This window comes from Rhamphochromis longiceps, linkage group LG22 (assembly GCF_057381845.1).
Source record: "Rhamphochromis longiceps isolate RC_006_pf linkage group LG22, R_longiceps_female_GT1.1, whole genome shotgun sequence".
NCBI lineage: Eukaryota > Metazoa > Chordata > Actinopteri > Cichliformes > Cichlidae > Rhamphochromis > Rhamphochromis longiceps.
This window is the reverse complement of record NC_140577.1, coordinates 15,356,812-15,382,541: the sequence shown is the minus strand read 5'-3', so window position 1 is coordinate 15,382,541 and position 25,730 is coordinate 15,356,812. Positions and strand designations below refer to the sequence as shown.

The following is a 25,730-nucleotide window of genomic DNA, read 5'->3' as shown; positions in this document are numbered from 1 at the left end:
AACCCCTGCCTTTTAAATATGAGATTATTCATTTGTGATGTGGCTGATACTTTGGTGTGTCATCTTACATTACCAGCGCTCATAGTGCTGAGAGTTACAGAGTTTGGCCATGTGACAGTTATAAGAGATCACAACAGGAAAATGATTAAAAAGTTGATTATTATGAATAAGTTGAAAAAATTAGAAAAGGCGATGCCGAAAAAAATTCTCTCAGATCTGCCAATTTAGGAAACATGTAACTGAGCAAAGAATATGCATGCATCACTCTTGGTTAGCATATTGACTGCATCTGTTCAGAGCACAATGGTTGTTGGTGCAAGTTTATTAACTGTGGCTACTGTATTCTTCCTTAACAGCTGTAGCCCGCCATGATGGATAAAACATAACAGCTGAAAGTGCAAACAAACACTCCCTTGGTTTTGTTCCTGACTGTTCTATTAAAATATTATGTAAATTACATCAAAGACTAAAGTCGCCATTACCTTTTTTCTTATTATTTATTCATTCCAAAAGACCTATTGTCACTGATTTTCAGTCCAGTACCTGTGTAAACCTCAGCCTTTTCTCGCTGTTTCCCATCCTTATGAGCGGCATCTTAGCCATAGATAGATTAATAGCTGAGAGACTGTTTTCTTAAGCATATCTTTCACAGATTCAGATAAAAAAAATGGGGAAAATTAGACAACAGACTGCTGCTAGCAAATTGTAGAAAGTTACTATTTAAAACCGGTTCTTTGCCAAGTTGACTGTTATGTGTAGACACAACACTGATTCATCCCTTGAGTTAGGTACCTGTCTTATACTCGAATGATTCATAGGTCAGTGTTAAGTGGCTTAGCGAACCAAAAATAATCGGGGGGTGGCTGTAGCTCAGGAGGTAGGTGGTTCGATCCCTGGCTGTTCAAGTCTGCATGCCAAATATCCTCGGGCAAGATACTAACCCCAAATTGCTCTCTGATGCAGCCATCGGAGTATGAATCTTAGATAGAAAGCACTTGCATGGAAAAAGTGTTTGTGTGAATGAGGCAAGTTGTGTAAAGCTCAGAAAGAGTAGCTAAGAGCTACATAAGAACCAGTCCATTTACCAGGTAAAAGGGCTAAACTGAAAATGAGTGAAAAAGAAGCCTAAAGAAACACTTTGAATGACCTTCAGAAAGCCTGGAGAACTACTGCTCAAGACTGCTAAAAATTATAAGACAATCTGGCTCCTTCCTAATTTAAAGAACACAGTAGTTGCTCATAACCTTTGGACTGTATTGTATATATGGAGCACAAATTGAGAGTTCTGGTTCCAGAGAAAACTATAAGCCAAATCACCTGAAAACATGTAAGTAATAGCTTTGCCATCTGGAGAATGTGACCTGCATATTTAACAAAGCAGACTTCCAGATTTGGCTCTCAGATTATTGAAGGTGCATCCCCTGCCCTGTTTTCCACCCACCCCCCGTCCTCAGCTGAATCTTTCAATATGCGGGACAGCACAGCGACAGCATTTATGTGTTCTCAGATTTATGAGGTAAAACCAAAATTCTCTCACAGAAACTGAACGAAAGATGGAGCAGTGGGCGACTGGCACTCAAGGTCTATTCCCATGGGACCGTGTGTAGTAGCGTATGCCCATGAGTGTGTGTGTGTTTTGTGTGTAGCAAAATCACATTAGCGAGTGAGTGAATGAAGCTAATATCAGCAGAGTGCCTTCTCTGTGCTGTCACACACAAATACAAAAACAGAAGGGTAAGAGAAAACACACACCGTTTGCTTTAGTTTCTGAAAAAGAAGCAACAACGCAGTATGGCTAATGTGATTGGCAGAGTCCCTCCTCCTGTTACCCGTTTCATTACCATCACGGCCATGAAGAAAAGAGAGAGAATGGGAAAGAAAAACTGTAAATATTAAAACAAAAGGGGCTTTATGGAGTAAGTAATAGTTAGCTAAAATTTTGTGTTGTGTGAAATTGTTTCTGAGGTGAAGTCATTAATGATGTAAATGTCATCATTCATCATATCAATAACTTATCTGATGTCTATCATGGGTAGAGATTCACATGTGTGAATTTAAAAATCCTATGTCACCTTCTTCTCAAGTTATCCCATTCATATGAATTGTTTTAAAAGACCTTGACCTCTGTTCTTAAGGTCAAGGGCACTGAGATTCAAACTTGTCTGAGATTTTTAGTAGTATGGTATCAGTTTGAAACTCCTACATTACTTTGTTCTTGAGTTATTTCACTCATAAACTTGGATGTCCATGTTGCCACGGGTGATGACAATACCCGGTCAGCCTGTTACAGTTGAGGGGTAATAAAAAGGGTTGCTGTACATCATCTGGCGGGTAAATATCACTTGCGGACCACAGTGCAAGACTGATTGAGGTGCTAGTTATGTTTACAGTTTGTTTTGATGATTTTTTTGTGACACAATGGCGCATCGACATTATCTCAGTAGATTCTCATCTGACTAGCTAAGCATAAACATCACAACAACATGACCCAATCAGTAACCTAATTTTATGGGTCAAAGACACTTATTTGCCTTCTAGCAACCCAAGCATCAAACCACAAGCTCAAAGAGAGTGAAATAGACCTGCAGAGGAGCCCAATGGGATGAAAATAAAACACAGTACTTTACAAAACAGTGGAAATCTGGACTGATCTGACATAGACCTGTCAGCCAAAGACACTAAGTTTTATATCAGATCATACTTAGAGCAGTCTAGTGGTAAAAAAAAAAATAAATACAAAATTTTAGGGCAAAAACATTTATTTAATGGAAAACAGTACACTATGCCAAGTTACAGGGGTTTAGGTTCCAAGATAGAAGTCTAAAATTACTCATGGTTGAACCTCAAATAAAGAGAATTACCCTGCAAATATTGGGCATGCCATAAACAGTGTCAGGTTTGTTTTTCACAGCAATCTGTTTTATTTTGACCCACAGAGCCTGAAGGTCAGTAATCAAATGAATAGTTCGGTCTGATAGAGCAGAAGACAAGAAAATCCTAATCAAATAGGCAGACAGGTGTATACTAGGGAACAATTTGAAACAGGTAGGAACAAAAAATACAGAAGAGAAATAAAAACCTAAACAAGATAAAACTGCGAACATAAAGAATGACTGCAAAGCCTGATTATGTGCAGCTCAGTACAATAAAATAATGTATATAAACTGACAGATTACAATAAATTCAATGTTTAATTACAAAAAATAAAAATATTAACAAAACTGAACATACTGATCCATTATTAAGAACTCTAATGATTTGCCGTTACAAGCTTTTTATCATGTTTTTTTTTTTTTGTATTTGAGAGGCATTTGCAAATTTGTAATTTTAGTGTACAGAAAGTTATTGTTAAACTTACGTTTTTGAACACTAGAGATAAAAATGTATGATTTGCTGTTGTGACTTAAAAGAACAAATTACAAAGCTATTTTGGAAAAATGAATGACCTTATCAACTAAATAACAAAATCAGCCTCTTCTGCTAAAAGTAAAAGCAAAACTAAACAAAACAAAAATATATCCCCCCCCCCCACCTTTTTCACCTTCATTCCCCACTCCTCCACTTCTTGTCTAGTAGATTTATTTCTTTTACTAGTGTTCAAAGTTCAGGGTCTGTGGTGAGTGATTGATTAGCAACACTTGCCTTTGTGACACACACACAGCCATTTTTCAGGTTAGAGTACATGTGGTCAATAGTTGCTGGCGTGTCTTGTAAATCAGTCATCCTCTACCCGCCCCGAACTGTGTGTGCATTTTGGTGTACCCATTTGATTGTGTATTAGCAGGTTGCATATGCAAGCCAATAAAATTAGCCTCATATAAGTAAGTTCACACATGGACAACCACATACACAAAAGCACATAGTAAAGTCCCCCCTGGTCAGGTTACGTTTCACCGTTTCCATTCATCACAAAGAGAAAGTGAAGAGAAAGGATGCAGTGAAAGAGAGTAGTCAGCATACAGAAAGGTGTCCTCTGAGTTAATCTGCAAACCCGTGAATAAAAATAATAAACCTTGTTAACCTTTTCCAACAAACAAGGACTTCCTGTTCAATATTTTGACAACTTCTCTTTTAAAGCAAACTTTAAACTGACTTAGCATTTGCCAGTAGTCTAATATTAACCAAAGGTCACTGTTAAAATTTTAATGACATTGCAGTACAAACCTGAATCACTGAATGAAGAAAGCTTTGGCTAATTGCTATTTGCAAATACACGCATTGCTTTGTACAAAAAACATTCATTTATTTTCTTCTCTGTTTTCCTTGTGTGACATCCTAGACAATAATTACATAACTAAACCGAACATGGCTCCTTCACAGGGTTCACAGGGTAGTTCTAGACCTCAGGCTGTACGGCACTGTACAGCCTGAGGTCTAGTCCATGTTCATGCTCTCTAATAAACATCACTTAAAGCTAAAAACAGGCAGAAACCTGCATGTACAGTCTCTCTTTTTTATCTTCTCTCATGCCACCTCCATGTGTCTGCTCATGCGTATCTCATCACATCTGTGAGACTCTCTTTGTCACATTTATTGGCATCCAGCAGTGCAAACATTCACTCTTTCCATTCTCTTCCAGCATTGCAGTGATGTCCTGGGATGATAAATCCTTTTGTGTTGCAGAGGCAGGGGGTTCTCGTCTTTGGAGGTGACAGGGGCCATCAGCGCTCTGTGTGCACCCCCAAGGAAAGACACTCTGACTGGGGTTGAATAGTGGATTAACCTTCCTGTCAGCGCCGGAGGTTCCTAGACAAACATGCTGAGACTCACACTGATAATAATTGTGAAGTGGAAATCTGCTTCCTCTAGCTGTTTAATAATTTTTTATTTTTTTTATGAGCGTCAGTATTTCGTGCATGTTGAGTGTAGAATGGCTGGCTAATAATTAGAATTTCATAACAGCATTGCAACATATTAAACTTAAACTTATTCTTGTTGGCTTTGTGTTCTTACATCTCCAAATTGATTTAACTGGAAGGGCACTCCGAGTGCAATCTTCTGCCAAGGCCAATGCCCTATCACAATTTTAAGAAAAGTGATCTGCACTTTTTTTTTTGTTCTTCTTTTGCACGTTTCACCTCTCCAGCAAGTTTAATCAAATTCACACTGGCAGTTTTTGCATAAACTTGCCAACAGACAAACAGAAATAACTACAGAGAAAGGGGGAAATGAAAAACATTTTGCTTACATAATTTAAGGCTCTGTTTAAGAACTGCTTTTAGAAATAATGCCAGTAGAGTACTGTCGTGATACAATAGATAACATATGCAAAGGATATTCACTTGCCACCTTCATACTAAGCAGCAAGAAGAAGGGCTTTTAAAGAGGAATTGCTTACAATTACTTACACTTAAAAGTCTTAGTTTCCCTCACGAGTCCTTTCCCTAACAGTAACCAGCATCCTTGCAGTGTTACAAAGTTTCAAAGGAGATGCTGCTTCCACTATTAAATGATAAAGCTCCACCCACCACACACACTTCTCACCTCCTCTCACACACAAATATTTCCTCTGTTTGCCTCATTCTTTCTCTTTTTCAGACAGCTAGACAGATAGTGAGTGCTGCCCCCGTGAGCTAAAGCTTGTTTAGGCTGCTGGCTACACCATCGCTTACCATTAAACCTGACTCGCATACACAGAAAAGGGCAAACAAACACATGAATGCATATAATGGAAGGGGCACACATTAACACACACACACAAAGAGTTTGTGTGCTTGCAAATGCATACACCTGTATTTTGTAGATAGGTAGAGACAGATTGCAGGTGTCTGCTGGCATTTAAAGGGGAGGTGTCATGACTGACAGCACCTTAAAGGGACAGTCGTTAGAGAGATATATGGATGGAGGGAGACAAAAAGGAAAGACGGGATGAGATGGGATGTGAGAGAGAGAGAGAGAGAGAGAGGGAATGTAGAAGAAGAAATATGACGGCAGAGGAAACACGTGTACATAACATTCTTCAGTGGACTCGTAAATTCATTTCCACTAACTTTAAAGCATAACCAGTAAAGCTAGTCCTAACGTTAACCTAAATATAAACTTAGGCTGAATCTTTTTACTACAGTAACCTAACATAACATTAGGAGTAAAAGTGGTAATTAACATCTTCAATCACTTTGATGTTGTTTTGCTGCCTTGATGCCATCGAGCTGTTTTTTTCAGTAAGTCTACTCCACTCCAATCCCACATCTTGTAGAGACAGATGGAATAGTGTGATGGCTTCCTTCTTCTGCTATGCAGCCTTAGTGAGTTTGATAAGGTGTAGTATGTAAACCACCTCCCAGTCAAGTTCTGGCAGCATCGGTCTTCCAACCCACTGCTGCACTGATGTCTATAATGGGACAGGAGAGTCATGGGAAAGGTAGCTGAATATCAAAGATACTGTAGTTACTTAGTGTAGGTGCACGTAGGGAAAAACGAGATGGTACAGGGGAGGCTAGGTTGGTTGGTTTCAGAATGAAACACTTAAATTTAGTTCCATTAATGACAAATCTGTAAAATTCCTGATCAGCGACAATATCAGATCATTAGATCACTCACTGCTAATAGGTAAAATGTAGCTATCTATATTTGTATTTCTATTGCAACTGTTGGGAACGTATGCAGATACTTTTATTCAGTTTTGACAATCATGCCATCCTGTCAGATGAATTAAGATCTCCTCTCGCTCTGCTTTTAAATGCAAAGCTTGTTTACTAACACAATAATTGTGCAGCAATGTGAATCCACAATTCTTAAAATATACTAAACTAAGAAGAGAGTGCAAAAGAGGCATTTCAGCTGGAAATAACTGAGATAATAAAATGTGTTTTTCTTTTTAGTGTTGGATTGTAGAGGCCAGCTTATGGTGATCTTAGCAATTTTTCAGGTTTCACTGCAACAAACAGCCTCGTATTCCTTTGTGTGTGGTCTGTCTGTACTGAGGTGTATAACCTTGTCTGTGGTAATAACTATCTTTTTCACTTGTTGGAGACAACAAAAAGCTACACAACACAGAGTGTCACAAATTCAAACAGTTGACCTACGCAGTGAACAGTGTTGGGAAGGTTACTTTTAAAATGTATTCCATTACAGAATACAGAATACATGCCCCAAAATGTATTCTGTAAAGTATTCCGTTACGTTACTCAATGACAGTAACGTATTCTGAATACTTTGGATTACTTAATATATTATCATGCTTTTTACAACAACGTGAATGTGTGATTTATTACTATTACTGAAGGTCCGCGACTCCGAACTGTAGTAAAGGGACCTCTGACTAATACGGCGGGGTCCCTTTCGGCTCGTAGCCGAAAAATAGCTTTACTTTGTTGTGTGGGTCAACTTTTCTTGCGAGAGACAGAGACAGGCGTTGAAAGGCTGCTCCAACGGAACTTGTTGTTTTCGGAGGAAAACACGAACACAGTGTACAGTCGAGTCTTAATAGCTTACTTACAACTGGGCTTGTCAGGCACTCTTCTTGGCTGCAGTGGTTATTATTATATTTACATGCTTCCAGCTCCCGTTTTTGCTCGATGACAACTCGTACCTTTCCACTCCCCTTTTTCTCCCTCCTCGCGCTCACAGACACTTAATGTGTATGGCAGTCCATTCTCCCAGCAGCACGGACTACACTGCCCATGATGCTACATTCTTTAGAGCTATGCTTGTAGCATTCTGCCTGTTAGCTTAGCACAACAACAACAACAACAACGAAATGCGCTCTCTCACCCAGGAAACACACAGTTGCAGAGAGAGAGAGAGCATCGCCCTGTAACCATGGCAACAGTAACGCTGCCGCCTGGAACAAAAGAACGTAGCTGTCAAACAAAACCCAAACAGTCCTGACCTGCGACAATATGAAACAGGAAAGTACCCCAGTGTATTCCATTTATTTCAACAAAGTAACTGTATTCTGAATACCACCTTTTTAAACGGGAACTGTAACGGAATACAGTTACTCATATTTTGTATTTTAAATACGTAACGGCAGTACATGTATTCCGTTACTCCCCAACACTGGCAGTGGACACACAATAAAAAAATAATAATAAATTAACACACACACTTGGCAAACACTTGGATGTACAGGTGTCTAATGATGAGGGGTTCATTGTTATCGCAGCTTCTTGCCTGAAGGCTTTTGGCCCTTTTTGGTTGATTATAAGAACTTTTATAAAAATTCCAAATTTAAAAAGTGATTTTGTGTGTTTCATTTTTCCAATACATTTTAAATTTAAAGTACTACATAAGGTACCTTGGTTTAAGTATGAGGCCACCGTGCTGGTTTTTCGGATGTCTTTTACTGTAGGCTGTGGCTTTATTCTACTTTTTGAGGTGTCTCAACCACCAAGCACACAATACTGAAGTTTATTCCAGACATACTGAAAAATCATGTTAAAAGTTTACCCTGTGGTTAAATTTCTGTGCTTGTGAGTCCAGAGTGTCAGTGTCAGTATGTAAATATAAATGTATCAGTGGGCTGGCTGCGTTTTTACTGCATTAGTACGACTTGAGCAATAACCTGTAATAGGAGCAACCATTTTTCTCTTTTTAATATATATAGCGTATCAACAAAGGTATTGGGGCTTATCTTTATAATCTTTGAATTCAGGTGCTTTCGGTTAAATTGCAACAGCTGTATAACAGGTAGAGCAAGGAGTGAGGTTGCAAGAATGCTGGGGCACATAGTGCATAAAAATCACCAACACTTTGCTGACTCAATAACAACAGAGATCCAAAACTCCTCTGGCATTAACATCAGCACAAAAACTATGTGTTTAATGGCATGAGTTTCCATGGTTAAGCAGCTCCTGTGGGTGTAATCTGTAGGTGGCCCAGTACTTTCGTCCATATAGTGTACTACTTACAGGGAGTGCAGAATTATTAGGCAAGTTGTATTTTGGAGGAATAATTTTATTATTGAACAACAACCATGTTCTCAATGAACCCAAAAAACTCATTAATATCAAAGCTGAATGTTTTTGGAAGTAGTTTTTAGTTTGTTTTTAGTTTTAGCTATTTTAGGGGGATATCTGTGTGTGCAGGTGACTATTACTGTGCATAATTATTAGGCAACTTAACGAAAAACAAATATATACCCATTTCAATTATTTATTTTTACCAGTGACACCAATATAAGATCTCCACATTCACAAATATACATTTCTGACATTCAAAAACAAAACAAAAACAAATCAGCGACCAATATAGCCACCTTTCTTTGCAAGGACACTCAAAAGCCTGCCATCCATGGATTCTGTCAGTGTTTTGATCTGTTCACCATCAACATTGCGTGCAGCAGCAACCACAGCCTCCCAGACACTGTTCAGAGAGGTGTACTGTTTTCCCTCCTTGTAAATCTCACATTTGATGATGGACCACAGGTTCTCAATGGGGTTCAGATCAGGTGAACAAGGAGGCCATGTCATTAGTTTTTCTTCTTTTATACCCTTTCTTGCCAGCCACGCTATGGAGTACTTGGACGCGTGTGATGGAGCATTGTCCTGCATGAAAATCATGTTTTTCTTGAAGGATGCAGACTTCTTCCTGTACCACTGCTTGAAGAAGGTGTCTTCCAGAAACTGGTAGTAGGACTGGGAGTTGAGCTTGACTCCATCCTCAACCCGAAAAGGCCCCACAAGCTCATCATTGATGATACCAGCCCAAACCAGTACTCCACCTCCACCTTGCTGGCGTCTGAGTCGGACTGGAGCTCTCTGCCCTTTACCAATCCAGCCACGGGCCCATCCATCTGGCCCATCAAGACTCACTCTCATTTCATCAGTCCATAAAACCTTAGAATAACCAGTCTTGAGATATTTCTTGGCCCAGTCTTGACGTTTCAGCTTGTGTGTCTTGTTCAGTGGTGGTCGTCTTTCAGCCTTTCTTACCTTGGCCATGTCTCTGAGTATTGCACACCTTGTGCTTTTGGGCACTCCAGTGATGTTGCAGCTCTGAAATATGGCCAAACTGGTGGCAAGTGGCATCTTGGCAGCTGCACGCTTGACTTTTCTCAGTTCATGGGCAGTTATTTTGCGCCTTGGTTTTTCCACACGCTTCTTGCGACCCTGTTGGCTATTTTGAATGAAACGCTTGATTGTTCGATGATCACGCTTCAGAAGCTTTGCAATTTTGAGACTGCTGCATCCCTCTGCAAGATATCTGACTATTTTTGACTTTTCTGAGCCTGTCAAGTCCTTCTTTTGACCCATTTTGCCAAAGGAAAGGACGTTGCCTAATAATTATGCACACCTGATATAGGGTGTTGATGTCATTAGACCACACCCCTTCTCATTACAGAGATGCACATCACCTAATATGCTTAATTGGTAGTAGGCTTTCGAGCCTATACAGCTTGGAGTAAGACAACATGCATGAAGAGGATGCTGTGGACAAAATACTCATTTGCCTAATAATTCTGCACTCCCTGTACAGAAATAGTTGCTTAACTTTATTGTAAAAGTAACAAGGGAAAAAGAAACACTAAATTAGATGCCTAACTTACACAAGACCCATCTAAATCTGCAGGTTGAAGTGCAGAATTGATACAGCAAACCCTTGAGTGCAATGTTAAATTTCACATATCAACAGTGTTGGGGAGTAACGGAATACATGTACCGCCGTTACGTATTTAGAATACAAAATATGAGTAACTGTATTCCGTTACAGTTACCGTTTAAAAAGGTGGTATTCAGAATACAGTTACTTTGTTGAAATAAATGGAATACACTGGGGTACTTTCCTGTTTCATTTTGTCGCGGGTCAGGACTGTTTGGGTTTTGTTTGACAGCTACGTTCTTTTGTTCCAGGCGGCAGCGTTACGGTTGCCATGGTTACAGGGCGACGCTCTCTCTCTCTGCGACTGTGTGTTTCCTGGGTGAGAGAGCGCCTTTTCGTTGTTGTTGTTGTTGTGCTAAGCTAACAGGCAGAATGCTACAAGCATAGCTCTAAAGAATGTAGCATCATGTTCAGTGTAGTCCGTGCTGCTGGGAGAATGGACTGCCATACACGTTATGTGTCTGTGAGCGCTAGGAGGGAGAAAAAGGGGAGTGGAAAGGTACGAGCAGTCATCGAGCAAAAACGGGAGCTGGAAGCATGTAAATATAATAATAACCACTGCAGCCAAGAAGAGTGCCTGACGAGCCCAGTTGTAAGTAAGCTATTAAGACTCGACTGTACACTGTGTTCGTGTTTTCCTCCGAAAACAACAAGTTCCGTTGGAGCAGCCTTTCAACGCCTCTCTCTGTCTGTCGCAAGAAAAGTTGACCCACACAACAAAGTAGAGCTATTTTTCGGCTACCAGCCGACAGGGACCCCGCCGTATTATGCTGGGCTTACACTGTGCGATTTTTTCAGTCGCGCGATTCAGCTCCTGCTCAAACTGTACGATTGACTCGCAGGGGTTAGAAGTTCATAGGTCACGATGCAGGGTCTCACACTATACGGCCCGATGCTCTGATGCGACCTGAGTGCTCACACTGTGCGTCCATAAAAATGAAGGTTATAACAGAAATTCTGTCGCTCGCTCTCCCTCTCCGTCTTTCACTCACACAGACACACCACCACCATCAACTTTGCTAAATTGCTAATGAAAAACATTGGTCAGGCAGCTGTGATTGAGCAGCAGTGTCGATCCAACTATTTTCACGGTTGTTGTGGTCGTGATAATTTTGTGAGGCCACATCGAAAGGGCTCGGATGGTTCTACAGGTTGTGCCTCCATCGCTTGTGTCCAGATCACACGCTGCACTGCCGTGCTACGCCGTCTTTTTCGCTGACATTTGTGTTTGCGCGTGCGCAGTGTGGCAAACTGCGGTGACACCCTCACGACCAAGCGATTGATGATCGGGAGCTGGTCGTGAGGTGTCAATCGCTTCTCGTTACCCCACGTATACTACACGATGCACGACGCACGATGAAGGCCAAAATCGGGCCGATCGCCAAAACGATCGCACGACTCAAAAATCGGCTCAAAATGGGCCAAAAATCGCACAGTGTGAGCCCAGCATTAGTCAGAGGTCCCTTTACTACAGTTCGGAGTCGCGGACCTTCAGTAATAGTAATAAATCACACAGCAATAGTACATTCACGTTGTTGTAAAAAGCATGATAATATTGTAGCGGGTCAGGGCTGTTCGGGGTTCTGCTTGTACAGTTATGTTTTGTGTATGTTGCCATGGTGACGGGTGACGCCCTCTCGCTGCGACGGTGTGTCCTTCCGGGGTCAGAGGGCGCCCTATGTGTGTTGTGGTTGCCGCGCTGAGCAGTTAGCTAGTGGCAGTGTGTTCTTCTGCAAATGTAATAAACGGCTGTGCTCCCTGGCTAGCTCACGGGAAGCAAGACCAAACGATACCTCCGTCTCCTCCTTGTCTGAACTCGCCACAATATATTAAGTAATCCAAAGTATTCAGAATACGTTACTGTCATTGAGTAACGTAACGGAATAGGTTACAGAATACATTTTGGGGCATGTATTCTGTATTCTGTAATGGAATACATTTTAAAAGTAACCTTCCCAACACTGCATATCAACAACTTGGCTCAACTTCTTGCTCAGCTCCCACCTACTTGTGACAGATGGCTCATCAGTTAGTTTTAATATCCAAATGCACTTTCTTTTTCGAAAGGATTGTGAATCAGAAAATGTAACTTCTGTCCATAAAAATCCCCCTTGGCTGCTCTAAACCGCATAGTCTCATTAGTTTTGGTAGAGTTTTGGACAAGTACAAATATTGCTGTTACAGGGCTGAATAAATTCATTAAGATTTACAGCATATATGTGGGCATGGGTATAATCTATTAAACATAAAATGTGAATAAAAGCATTTGCATTCAGTGTAGCATGCTAAATAAATGAGACTGTTTATTTAATTTATCCTAACAAAAGTGGAATAGGTATCTGGCGCAAAGCCAGTGAAAGTCTTCAGGTCCTGTGCAGACCATGACATCAATAGCAATGGGCCAACCAGAGTCTGTGACTTTAATTCACAGCAGTGTGAAAATAAATAGCGTTCTTCAGTCAAAATAGCAATTTTAAGAATCCACAATAAAATGACTTTAGCCTTCGATGGAAATTGAAATAGACATCGAGAGCATATGTCTTCAGGGTTGACGGTGTGAATGTGTTTGTGTGTCTCTGATTGTGTCAGTTTAATGTTTAGCTTTTTGTGTTAGTTTGAGCCCCAGGACTCAGGCCATACTCAGTCATTTCATTTCAATGCCTAATAACATGAGGCAAGTACAGAACAGCACTGCATACTAATGAATCAAACACACACACACACACACACACACACACACACACACACACACACACACACACACACACACACACACACACACACAAATCCTATTAAAGGGCCTGTTGGCACAAACATTATTTTAAGGGTTGGGAATAACAATGGTCATTATAGAGTGGAAGGACATCTTACACACATGGACATGCATGCGCACACACAAACGTTGTAGATATATATAAAATTCTCATGGCCTAGTGAGGATACATAGTCTATAATAAGTCAGGTGACAGACAGTGATTAATTGATACATCAACACTGTGTGTGTTCACGTGTGTGTGTGTGTTAAGGTCAGTACATGGTCTTTTAATTGAATTCTTGTATTTCTGTCTGAAGGATAATGGAGAGCGCAGCAGAGCAGACAGAAAAGCATTGTTCTCAGCCTTTCAGTGTCTGGGCGTTTATGTATCCTTATATCTGCCCGTCTCTGATCTATTCTGCAATCCCCTCTCTGGGGTGGAGATTGAAATTATTACCAGAACATTACTTGTAAGCTTTAAACATGTCCTACTGCATGTCCATGTATGCATACAAGCAGTTACCCAAACAACTAAATGAAATGTCAAACTGGTTTCAGTGCATATAGTGTTGACTGGAAATGTCAAATTCATTTTGCATTGTAAGCCACATAAGCCACTTTTCCATTAGTACCTACTCAGATCGACTCGCCACGGATCGCCATAGCTCAACTCGGATCGACTGGTTTTTCATTACAACCCAGTACTACCTTGTATGCGTGCTTGTCATCATAGCAATGCATCTGCGCGTCCCATGACATAATTAATATGCAACAGGAACGCTATACAGCAAAGGTGGACATCAAAGCAACAATACACCAGCTGTTCGATCTGTGGCTTTTGGCCCGATTCGGGAAACAAAAACGGTGGTTTAGATTTTCGTGAATGAGAGGCTCCCATGACTCATTGAGTGACTCTATTGACCAGCCAATTGGTGGCCTGCAGTCTGATGACATCACATTTTAGTACCTGCTTCTATCCCTTGGAACCCCGGGCAAGTAGGTACTAAAAAAGTATCCAGTACCAGGTACTATTACCAAATGGAAAACCCTAAAAGGCTGTGGCGAAAGGGGCTTTATAGCCCATTTTGATCTTATGTGAGCAGAACCAGTGAAACTCCCCTTTCTGTCAGAGTAAAGAAATTTAAACACACATTTAATATCTGAGATATAATATAAAACAAGACAAGTGCAATTTCAACACTATATATTAGTTTTTCTGTATGATAAAGAATTGCTGCCGTAACAAATGAAGGACAACCAAAGAGTGAGAGAGATGCTCAAAGAATAACCGTGACTCTCTGGGAACAAATTCTAAGAAATAAATGTATAAAATTATAGAATTTCTTGTAGCTCATTGCCCAGATTTTTTTTCTTTAACTGTTTCTATGACAGATAATAAAAGAGAGAATAGCTTTTATGTCATTTCTTTGTTAACTACTTAATTATTTTTGTGTAGAATGAATGGCCATGGGGAGGTCAGCAATTATTAATATCTATGTTTTCCAATTCCTTTGAGTTTTATATATGTTAATGTTAATATTAATATATTAATATTTTAATATATGTTAATTTCGCAATTCCCTTGCAAATGCAATGTTACGTTATCCATTTGTGTTTTACTCCAGGATCAAACAGATAAATTAACTGTACATGTCGGTGCCATACATGAGTGAAGCAAAAAAGGAAGCAGGCCTGGCAAAAAAAATGCTCATATGGGTTTTTGCTGACAAAGAATAACTGATGAAACACTGATAACTTCAAATTAAAAGGAAAGTGTACCCAGGTGGTGCAGTTTCACAAGTATTCTGTTAAATCAAATTAAAAAGATACTGTACATGTAGCTTTAGGGACCAGGCAACCATGGACAATGTCTGCTTATTGATGTATAGAAAAATCACCACATTTATGAAATGGTCAGTCTGAGACACTTAGACACCCCAAGGAAAGAAGTAATGAATCTCTTTGGGAAAAAAAAAAGATGATTGATTTTCCTTTGTATGTGTTTTGCTTTTGCTTGAGTTCACTATTGATTATTATGTCACATCATAAAGATCAAAGGAAATGACAGAAGGAAACAATGGCAAGGATAGAAAATGAGAAAAAAAACTACTGTTTACCTTTCAGCAAACACTGAGACTGAGGTAACGTGATGCTGTCATGGACAGCTGATATACAGTGTGTGTCTGCTGCAACATAATTGGATTCCTATTTTCCAAACAAATGTTTGGCTTCTATGGCACAATGTAATTAACTTTATGGTATTTAGCTCATTTGCACCAATCATAGGAGCGATAAAGTCAAATTTCACCTAAGAGCTTAATAAGTTAATTTCCAACTGAATGCTTTATAAGTGAAATTACTTACTTCGCTTGGGTCTTTTATTAGCATAGAAACTCTCAAGTGGCTACGTAGCCCTGTGCAAAAAACAATGTATAAGTAGGTGGAATAATGTACCATAACTATTTATTCATTATTGTAGCACAAGAATGATTTGGTCCTTAGAAGTCTGCTCCTGTAACACAGAAAATACAGTCATTGTGAAAATAAAGTAACACCTCTTTAAATTCTTAGGTTTTAGGTATTAGGACATAATTGTTGTTCAGAAGCAACTTTGCAAACCTAGGCCATGTAGCTATCTTGTTTTTTTTTTTTTTTTAGAGAGAAGAAGCTTTGCCCTCTAATTCCTTCCAAACAAGCCATACTTTTTCAGTGTTTATCTAACTGTAATGTCATGAAATTTAAAATTTAATATGCTAAACAAAACCTATAGAATCTGAGTCGTAGCTCTTGCATTACTTTCATTTTCTGTGAGCACGGCATCTCTGATCTTGCTGTGAATTTGCCAGGAATTTTCTAAGCCTTCTCAGATTGATGGGCAGCAGCAGCTGCTGTCTGTCTGTGATCACTGCTTTATGTCTCTCCTCCATGTCATTTTGTCAACACACAGCCAAATACCCCAGACCAACATCAAAACTGCAAACATTTCTGATGTTAGAGAAGAAGTCACCCTGATGATCAATAAATCTTAGCTATTTACCCTTATTTACCTTAGAACTGAAACATGGTACACCAAAAGCAGAGATATAAAGCGATGTGAGTATGGTTATGGTATTTATGTGGATTCATGGTCTCTGTTATAATTCTTAATTTCCAGTATACTTTGTACTAGAGTTTTACCTGCGTGCTCTTTATTTCTGTGTCCCTCGTTGACTTAGTGAGTTGTTTTTATAGTTATAGTATTGTAGTTACTTCCTGATTTTGAAGGTTAGATATTTATGGAGATTTTGTTTTTGCACTTTCTTACTCTTACTCTTCCCTTTTTCATGCCCTTGTTGTTGCCTTTATTTAGTCCATCTATACTTTGTGTGTGTGTGTGTGTGTGTGTGTGTGTGTGTGTGTGTGTGTGGCGCATGTCGTTGTTTGAGCTTTTATTTTTCCACTTTGTTCCTGTGCATTTGGTTTGTTTAGTGTTTTCCAACTTAGTCGTTTTCCTGTCAGCACTGTGCAGCTTTTTCTGTTATTTCTTTAGTAGTTCACCGCTTTTTTAATTCACTGACTGCCAACTTGTTTTTTTTTTAGGCCTTTTTGTTCATCTTCTGAACCTGCTATGAAAATTAATGATCCAAAACATTAAGACCACTGACTGTAGTTATACAGTGAATTATGATGATTGTCTCAAAATGTAGTGCATGCGAGATCTTGAAATCAATGTGAGTCTAATGATCATGGCCAGATGATTGGCTCAGAGCACCCCAACTACCCCTGCAGTGTCAAGTGTAATGGTGCAATCTAGTCAGCGGTGATGGGTGCACCTAGCAACAGTGCTAACTCAAAGTCTAAGCATTCAAGTGACATTCACTAAGCATCACAGCATGGCCTCTTTCAACAGAACAATGTGTCCTACCACACTGCCCACAGTGTCCTCAGTAGAAGGAAACTGCGGAACTGACAAAATATTTAAAACGGTGGCTTGGCCTCCAAATTCCACAGATCTCAACTCAATGGAACGATTGCAACAGAAGTTTAAACATCTTTGTCTTCAGTAATTTCACCAAACCCCAATTGAAGCTGAGTGTCTGGACTAGACCAGTTGCAGGACGACTAAGGATGACTAAATAAAGAAAATCTCAATCACTGTCTACACACAAACACTATAACTCTACTCTAGAGGAAAGCTGTTAGGGGCCAAGCACTGTTTTATAGGTTGTACTATTCAACCCATGCTGTAGTGAAATGGGTTTATGTAACTGGATTTAGACTGAAGAATCCAAAATAAAGAAAAGAACCTTTATACTAAAATTCCTTAAAAAGAAGTAACAGACAGAAAAACAATTTAGAAAATCCATATTTCATTTTATTGGAACTGCTAGTATCTTGGTGACCACAAATTATCAAGTAGGAGCTATTTTTATGACACAAGGAGGAAAATATTAGGCAGACAGTCAAAATGTTTTGGCTTATTAGTGTATGTTAAAAGAAGGAAAAGAGGAAATACTACAGACACAGAAGCCCTAACTAAACACAGAGGAAATTCAAATTAGGCAATGCTGAGCCAAGTGAGAACACCACTTCTAAGATTTTGCCTAGAAATGATGTTGGAGACAGGAGTGCAAACAGAAACAGCATCCCTGCTTTCTGAGTCTTAGTTCCTGTGTCCTACTGTTTCTGTTATGTGACATACTAAAGGGAACAATTCTTCTGTCGTCCCACATCAGCGTGGACTAGTGATATGTTCAGCGTTCAAACTGAATGACTCATAATAGTAGAGCTTTAATGAGAAAAACATGCTTCTTCCTGCCCACATGGCTCAGTGCTGAACTCCAAAGAGATGGTGGGTGTCTATGGGATTCCATCAAGGCAGTGTTTTCTCACCATATGTCGCATACCTATAAAAAAGTTTCCCGAAATGCACAAGTTGTCTTGCTTTATCAATGACAAGCACACAGGTAAAACTGTGAGTTGTTTTTTTTTGTTTGTTTCTTTTTACAGATTCCAAGGGCCATGAGTGTCCACACACTGATTATCACAAGCTCCTGTGGGAGGAATTGATAGAGCAAAGACAGTGTTTCCACAAAGGCATTATGCTTTTCAAAAAGTCCATTTGTGGCGTAGGTGAACCACCAGTTTGAGGATACTAACTCAAAGGAAATGTTGCTGTAGAGATCACCTGATGTCATTTCAGAGATAGAAACAACATCAGGGCAAACACAGAAATGGAAAAGAAATGCTCTACACAAGACAAAAAAAAATCCAGCCATAACAGAAATCTGGTGTTCTTGTCCTGATAGCGGAGGGGGGAGTATTTCAAAGCTTCAAAATCTCTAGATAAGATAGCATTTGATGCAGAGGCCAGTCCAGTAAGCAGAAACACACCGAAAAATAACTTTTCCTTTTAATTCTTTGTCTTTGCTTGTTCCCTTTGCCAATCATCTAAATCTGATTTCCCTCTGACATCCCCTTTTCTGTCTCTCTCTTCATCTCTTGCTCGCCTTTTGTCTCCCTCTCTTTAATCTGTATGTATTGCCAGCCACTGTCTCCATTCCTTCTCCAGGGGCAGTGGGCCAACTCTGTGGCTGATCATAGTGATCCCTCCCTGAGGAATAGTCTGTCTGACACCTGGGTGACTGCCCTGGAGGTAGAGTCTGTCTGTGTGTGTCTGTGGGCGTGTGTGTCTGTATATGTCTGTGTCAAGGGGCTAATGGGCAGCTTGAGGGGATTACCAGCTTAGCCACTGGGATTACTGGAACTTCATGCACACACACACACACACACACACACACACACACACACACAAAACAGTCATGTTTTCTGAAGCCATTACACTGACTTCCATCTATTTCCTGGAAATCTAACCTTAACCATACGTACTACTGTACCTTCCTTATCAGGCTAAACTGATTTACCATATGAGATACTATATGATACTCCCCGTCCCTTCTCCATAGTAAAGACACATCCCAACATCTAAGTCCCAAAACATGAGTAAGACTCGAGCACATAAACAGAAAAGGCATGCACGCACATGTGTGACCAAGCACTCAAGCTCGCAAAACAGTCAATATTATCAGACAGGCTGACTTGTTTCATAGCCTCGGGTCTCATCGGTTTGCCATCCAAATCAAACAAAGTTAAGAGGACTGAACCATGACCAAGGCAAAATGGGTTTCACCAGGACCTTGAACAGCTCAACAGGTTTAGCACACAGAATAAAAATCTATTTATTTTTAGTTTGAGTTGTCCATGGGCAGTGTCAGTCTCATGGATGGAATAAACTAACGCAATAATGACAAAAAGTCTGTCGCTCTAAAGTATAGTGGTTACCACATTTGCCTAACATGCATAAAATCCATGGTCTAAGACACAAGATTTAGGATTTAAGTGGCTGAGTATCCGACTTAAAAATCTGACAAATCACACATGTGGATCCGTCTACTGTGACCACCCCTGGTGTAAAAGGGAGCAGCTGAAAAAACGAGGAAAAATAAGCCAAAACTGTAAAATTTAGACATACAATAAACCCATACTGCACAAATGCGTTTATTATGTTGCCACTGCTGAGAAAGCTTCCAAAAAAGACTTCCAAGTAAACACATTTGCATTGCTCTGAATATTGAAACACTCACATTTGCATTGTCAGGCAAACATGTTTTTACAGTGCTGATTGTATTTAAAGACTCCTATGACTTTTTATGGCTGCAAGTTCTAATTGTTCTTCTTTCACGTAACTGATCAAACTGTCAAGAAAAGGCAACCTGACATCAGGCTATAGAAATGTAAAGTTCAGTACACAAAGTATGCAATAGACACACATTTCTCACTTACATTATTCTATCAGTTATTTCAATCATCAATCCACGTTTCTATTTGTTCGGTCACCCTTTTATGATGTTAAGATTTAAAGGCTCTGGTAAGAGTTGTGGTGGATATGTTTTTGTTAATGTTTTAAATTAATTATAATTTTAATAAGCTCTACAATAAAAGAACCAGATGTGAATAAGCACACAGGTCACTGATCTGGCAGTTTCTGAAGTATTGCCCTCATCAAGCACTGGCAGGTAGCCTTGTTAGTATTTAAATGTAGTTATTGTAATGGAGATTTTATTGCACATGACTGATGAAACCGCACCTATTTTCTCTCATAAGACCGAACACACCATTCAGAAAAGGACGGGGAGGAATCAATTAACACCAACCCCAGGTGTAATAAACGCACACAGACATAATCTCAACAGACTACAGTGTCCACAGGATGACACAAAGAACAGGAGCTCCAAAGCCTCAAGAGAGCTCAATCACCAGGGGATTTGACTCCTGAATATTGTATTGCACTGTTAACGTTACTGTAATGATTCTAATTATAATATGTGCCAGACTGAGCTGAAAGAACAGAGCTGGTTATCAGTGCCGAATTAATGACATTTATTGGAAGAATTGAGAGAGAAACAGATTAGGTGGGGAGTGGTGGAGTCGAATTGTGAAAAGAGAGAGACACAGAGGACAGTTTAGAAACAGATATTAAGTAAAAGAGAGATGAAGTAGTGAATTACATCTATTCAATAAAAGGCAGGCTTAAGACAGAGACAGATTGTGAGAATGAGAAAAGATAAAAGTGAAGGTATATCAAGAGAGGAGTTCAGAGACACAGACAGTCACTGATATGAAGTAAAAATGAGAAATGCTTGGAATTATATCAATTTTAAGTAAAAACATACTGATTGTTGAGGTAAATTCTAGCTTAATGTGTATTTTAATGGACTTGGGACACCCTTCTTTCCCTGAGTTTCCTTTGTATAACAGTAACTTTTGTCATGTAAAACTATAAAAAAAACTTTTTGAATCATACTTTGCAAAAATAAATGAGAGAAATTAACAAAAAAAGTAAGAGACACAGATGTAAACATGCAGTGATGTAATTGCTTCAAACAGAAATGTTTCTGATTTCTGAAATCTGTGTAACTTTCAATGAAAGGATACCTCGATGAAGCACAAACGCACTCACATCAAAAAGTGTCTTCCTGCACATTGTGCAAGGCCCAGCAATTATGCACAAATCAAAGCAAGGCCTCACAACAGTTTTGCTCAAGTTTTCTTGCAGTGATCGTTTACCCCAAATTGGCTACCTGATGGACACCCACAGTGCCAAAATGTTGTTTACTGCAGTAAAAGTTGGAACAGTTCTCCTGAGAAGGTTTATTTGTTTTGTTGCAGGTTTTGGTTTGTCTAAAGAGACTCTCGCTGTTGAGACTGTGGCTATTATTCCTATGTGTTCATTTAGAAGAATACAGAAGAATTTCTTCTGCACAAAATCACTTTAGTATTGCATGTTTGCCACTACAGCCTCCTGTAGTGACCATACAGATGTCCTGCTGTGTTCTTGTTTAAGTTAGTTTTTCATGTTTAAATCCTCAACAATCTCTGTCAAACAGCAGGCTGGCAACAATGAACCAATTCAAATTGTCAAGCAACAAAAAGTGGCATACACAAGGGCATGCAGGGAGAACAACCTTGGCAAAAAAAGACATGCTAAGAAAAAGACTTCCTTTTCTGTTCCTTCCTGTCTTTTTAACCTGAGCAAAGCTATTTGGATCTTCTAACACACACACACACACACACACACACACACACACACACACACACACACACACACACACACACACACACACACACACACACACACACACACACACACACACGCCTCTTACCCCCTACAGGGCAGAACTGATGCAGGAAGAGATGAAATACCACTACCTCAGGGATAAACACACCTCAGTTCACACTCACACAAAACCTCTCACTCACTCACACGCTAAAGCACACACACACATACCTGTGCATCTACATATACACTTCTCGCTGTCTTCCCCCAAAAATGTGAACTCGGTTTTGCTCAGGAATATTGTCCCGACATCAAAGGCCGTATTTGTTTCTTTTCACACCAATCACACATTGCTGTTTCCCATGGCCTTTGTGTTTGTTTGCCTTCTGCGCCTGTGTGCAGCAGGTGCATGTCTTGCTGTATGGCTGTGTATTTACGTTGCCTGTGTACGTTTACTTTGTGGCAGCGACCATGTGTCTCTCAGTTTCCGTGGATGTGTCTTGTGTGTTTAGGGAGTGGGTGGGTGTGACTTAGCCAGGTGTAAAATTGGTGCTGTAAAGGATTGAAGATACAAACTGGGTCAGAGTACAAATAGGAAGCAGGGAATAAAGTAGCCAGTATATCGCAACCTAAAAGGGGTAAAAATAGAGTTAACAGACACATCCAAGCTTTTCCTCTCGTGACATTCAGCAATGTTTTTTTTCTCTGAATGTGTGTGTGTCACAGTAATGTGGCTCCAAGCATACGTCACATTACATCACAGATTTATGAATATATTTTGTAATGTCAAGATCAGTTCTTGCTCAAGAAATGAGATCAAATATATTTGGGAGTTACGTGATCAGATGACCATCATAATAAAAACATTTTTTTTGTGCTCTGTATTCGGACTACAGCACTGCTACTAGTTAATTTGCTGCATGTCTGCATTTGTATGTGCCAAGGTACACTAACATGAGCAAAAAAAAGGCAACAGTGGGAAGGAAAAACTTCATTTTAACAGGAAGAAACCTCCAGCAGAACTAGGCTCAAGGAGGAGTGTCCATCTGGGTGAGGGGAGGAAGACAGGACAAAGACACACTGTGGAAGTGAGTCAGAGATTAAGGAAATATAGGAATAACCTGGGTTACAAGGTCATTAATTACCACCAGAGGAAAAATTACTGAGGTCAGATGGCCCAGGATGTGAGTGGGCGTTAAGGCGTCTGGGAAGGGATCTCAAAACTGAATTATAGATGGCAGGTAAATTACACATTTACTAAATTCAAAATGAAAGTTTTCAATTAAAAATTAAAAATGTGAAACATTTTTCCAAGTGTTTTTAGAAATTTGAAATCCAGTGTAATAAGTAATAATGGTAACGCATGCGTGACTTTGATCAGAAATGTTATAGATTCAAGCTCCATAAAGACTATTAATATTTTCAAGCTGTTGCTGATAGTCTGCCACTGAATCTGTCTGATATCACAAATAGTCTGTGAAGGTTCTCAGTCATCCAGGTCATCGTAGTCAAAGGAGCTTGCAAAGAAAGGCGTCTGGACTTCTTTAAGTTGCTTGAAGACGTTTCACCTCTCATCCGAGAAGCTTCTTCAGTTCTAAGGTCAAATGGTGGAGAGTCCCAGATATAAACCTAGTGGGAGTGACCCCCCACAGAGGGACAAAAGGACCCCCTGATGATCCTCTAATCGCCTAAGCCAAGGTGTGAAATTGGGTGTGGGACCCAATCAGTTTCGGGTGAGTTCATTATGAATCCTGGCCCCACCTTATCATGCGAATTCCTGAGGTCAGATGGCCCAGGATGTGAGTGGGCGTTAAGGCGTCTGGGAAGGGATCTCAAAACTGAATTATAGATGGCAGAGAGTTGGTGTCGTAAACCCCCGCCTCTGTTCAAAGATGGTCGCTGAACCAGAAACTGGTTCACCCGAAAGACAAAGCGCCAAAACACAAACTTAACAACGTGGTGTATGCTGTACAGTGCAGCGAGGAATGCTCAGACCTCTACATTGGAGAGACCAAACAGCCACTTCACAAGCGCATGGCACAACACAGAAGAGCCACCTCCACAGGACAAGACTCAGCAGTCCATCTGCATCTTAAGGATAAAGGACACTCTTTCGAGGATGCCAATGTTCACATTTTGGACAGAGAGGACAGATGGTTTGAAAGAGGAGTGAAAGAAGCCATCTATGTCCACTGTGAGCGACCATCTTTGAACAGAGGCGGGGGTTTACGACACCAACTCTCTGTCATCTATAATCCAGTTTTGAGATCCCTTCCCAGACGCCTTAACACCCACTCACATCCTGGGCCATCTGACCTCAGGAATTCGCATGATAAGGTGGGGCCAGGTTTCACAATGAACACACCCGAAACCCTGGCTGATTGGGACCCACACCCAATTTCACACCTTGGCTCAGGCGATTAGAGGATCATCAGGGGGTCCTTTTGTCCCTCTGTGGGGGGTCACTCCCACTAGGTTTATATCTGGGACTCTCCACCATTTGACCTTAGAACTGAAGAAGCTTCTCGGATGAGAGGTGAAACATCTTCAAGCAACTTAAAGAAGTCCAGACGCTTTTCTTTGCAAGCTCCTTTGAAATCACAAATACTATATTTAGGTTTCCTCTTGTGGCTTTTATTGTTGAAATGCATCTGCACAAACCTAGTTTACTTGAGTAAATGGCTTGAAAACAGATTTGCTTGCACACAACAAATCTAGCCACAGGATGAAATGGACAGACTGACAGATTGCACTGATCAAATATTCATGCAGTGACCTGTTACAACCCCACATTTCTTTTTTTCATTTTGTGAACATGACTGTGCACTTACTTGATGGAAAACACAATTGTATCTGCATTTTGCACATGTAAAGCTACCATGGTATCTGAACCAGCACAAAAGTCCAAGCGAGTTGAATGAAAGCCACTAAGTCATCTGCCAGGATCCTACAGATAAAATATACACACATCAACAGTTTTGACTGGACATTCGGATGAAGAAAGGATAACACGAAGAGGGGGAAAAATCAAACAATTTAAAAATGAATCACAGAAGAATTCATGTATAATGTAAACGTTTACATTGAATCTGAGTAACTGTAAGAACCATGTAGTCACACCACAGCGATCAAATCCTAAATCTGGTAATTTCGCAATTTAATCCTGAAAGTCTGGTGACGGAAACCCCTTACTGTGTCTTCCATCATTTAATACTTGTATTTTATCCATCTATCCATGCATGGCCAAAAACTCTCAGATGCTCTCTTGGCGCTCACACATGATTAATTTTCAGACAGCTGGTAAAGTCTCTGAAGTCCCAGTCACGTCTTCTACTCCAACAGTTTATGTGCCACCTGATACCTTACCATGGTTTCAATTCAAAAAAAAAAAAAAAAATTCAGTCACAGAAACTTGTGAAAGCTATGCACAGTGGGAAAACTGGTATACAAATATTGTGCTAACCCACGTCCTCAATGACAGAGATGTTAACAACATGCACCATGGGTGGCCACTACCCTGTCTGTGCACTGCACTGTCCAGTGCTTTAAATGTATTGTTCAGCTGAGCAGATTCAAAGGGAAGCATTTGGAAGGAATGTTGAGCATGACCCATGTTGCTCTTGATGATGACCCACTGCTCTTAGTTGCATTAAGTAAAGCAGATTTTTGACTTTGGTTTATTTGATTATCTGGCCTAGAAAGTCTGAAAACCAAGGGTATTTGGCATGAACTGCATGTTGCATGAATAATTGGAGTACTGTGTTGTTCATGCAGCATTCCTTGAAATAAATCAAAACACAGACCAACTAAAACTGAGAAACATGTTAAAGTACTGTT

At 40.0% G+C, this 25,730-nt stretch overlaps 1 protein-coding gene across 1 annotated transcript in view; it reads right to left on the bottom strand.

Moving 5' to 3' along the window:
* Window positions 1–25,730, bottom strand: part of csmd3b (CUB and Sushi multiple domains 3b) — a 417,790-nt gene that overhangs the window by 290,076 nt on the left and 101,984 nt on the right. The gene's annotated exons all lie outside the window — the stretch shown is intronic.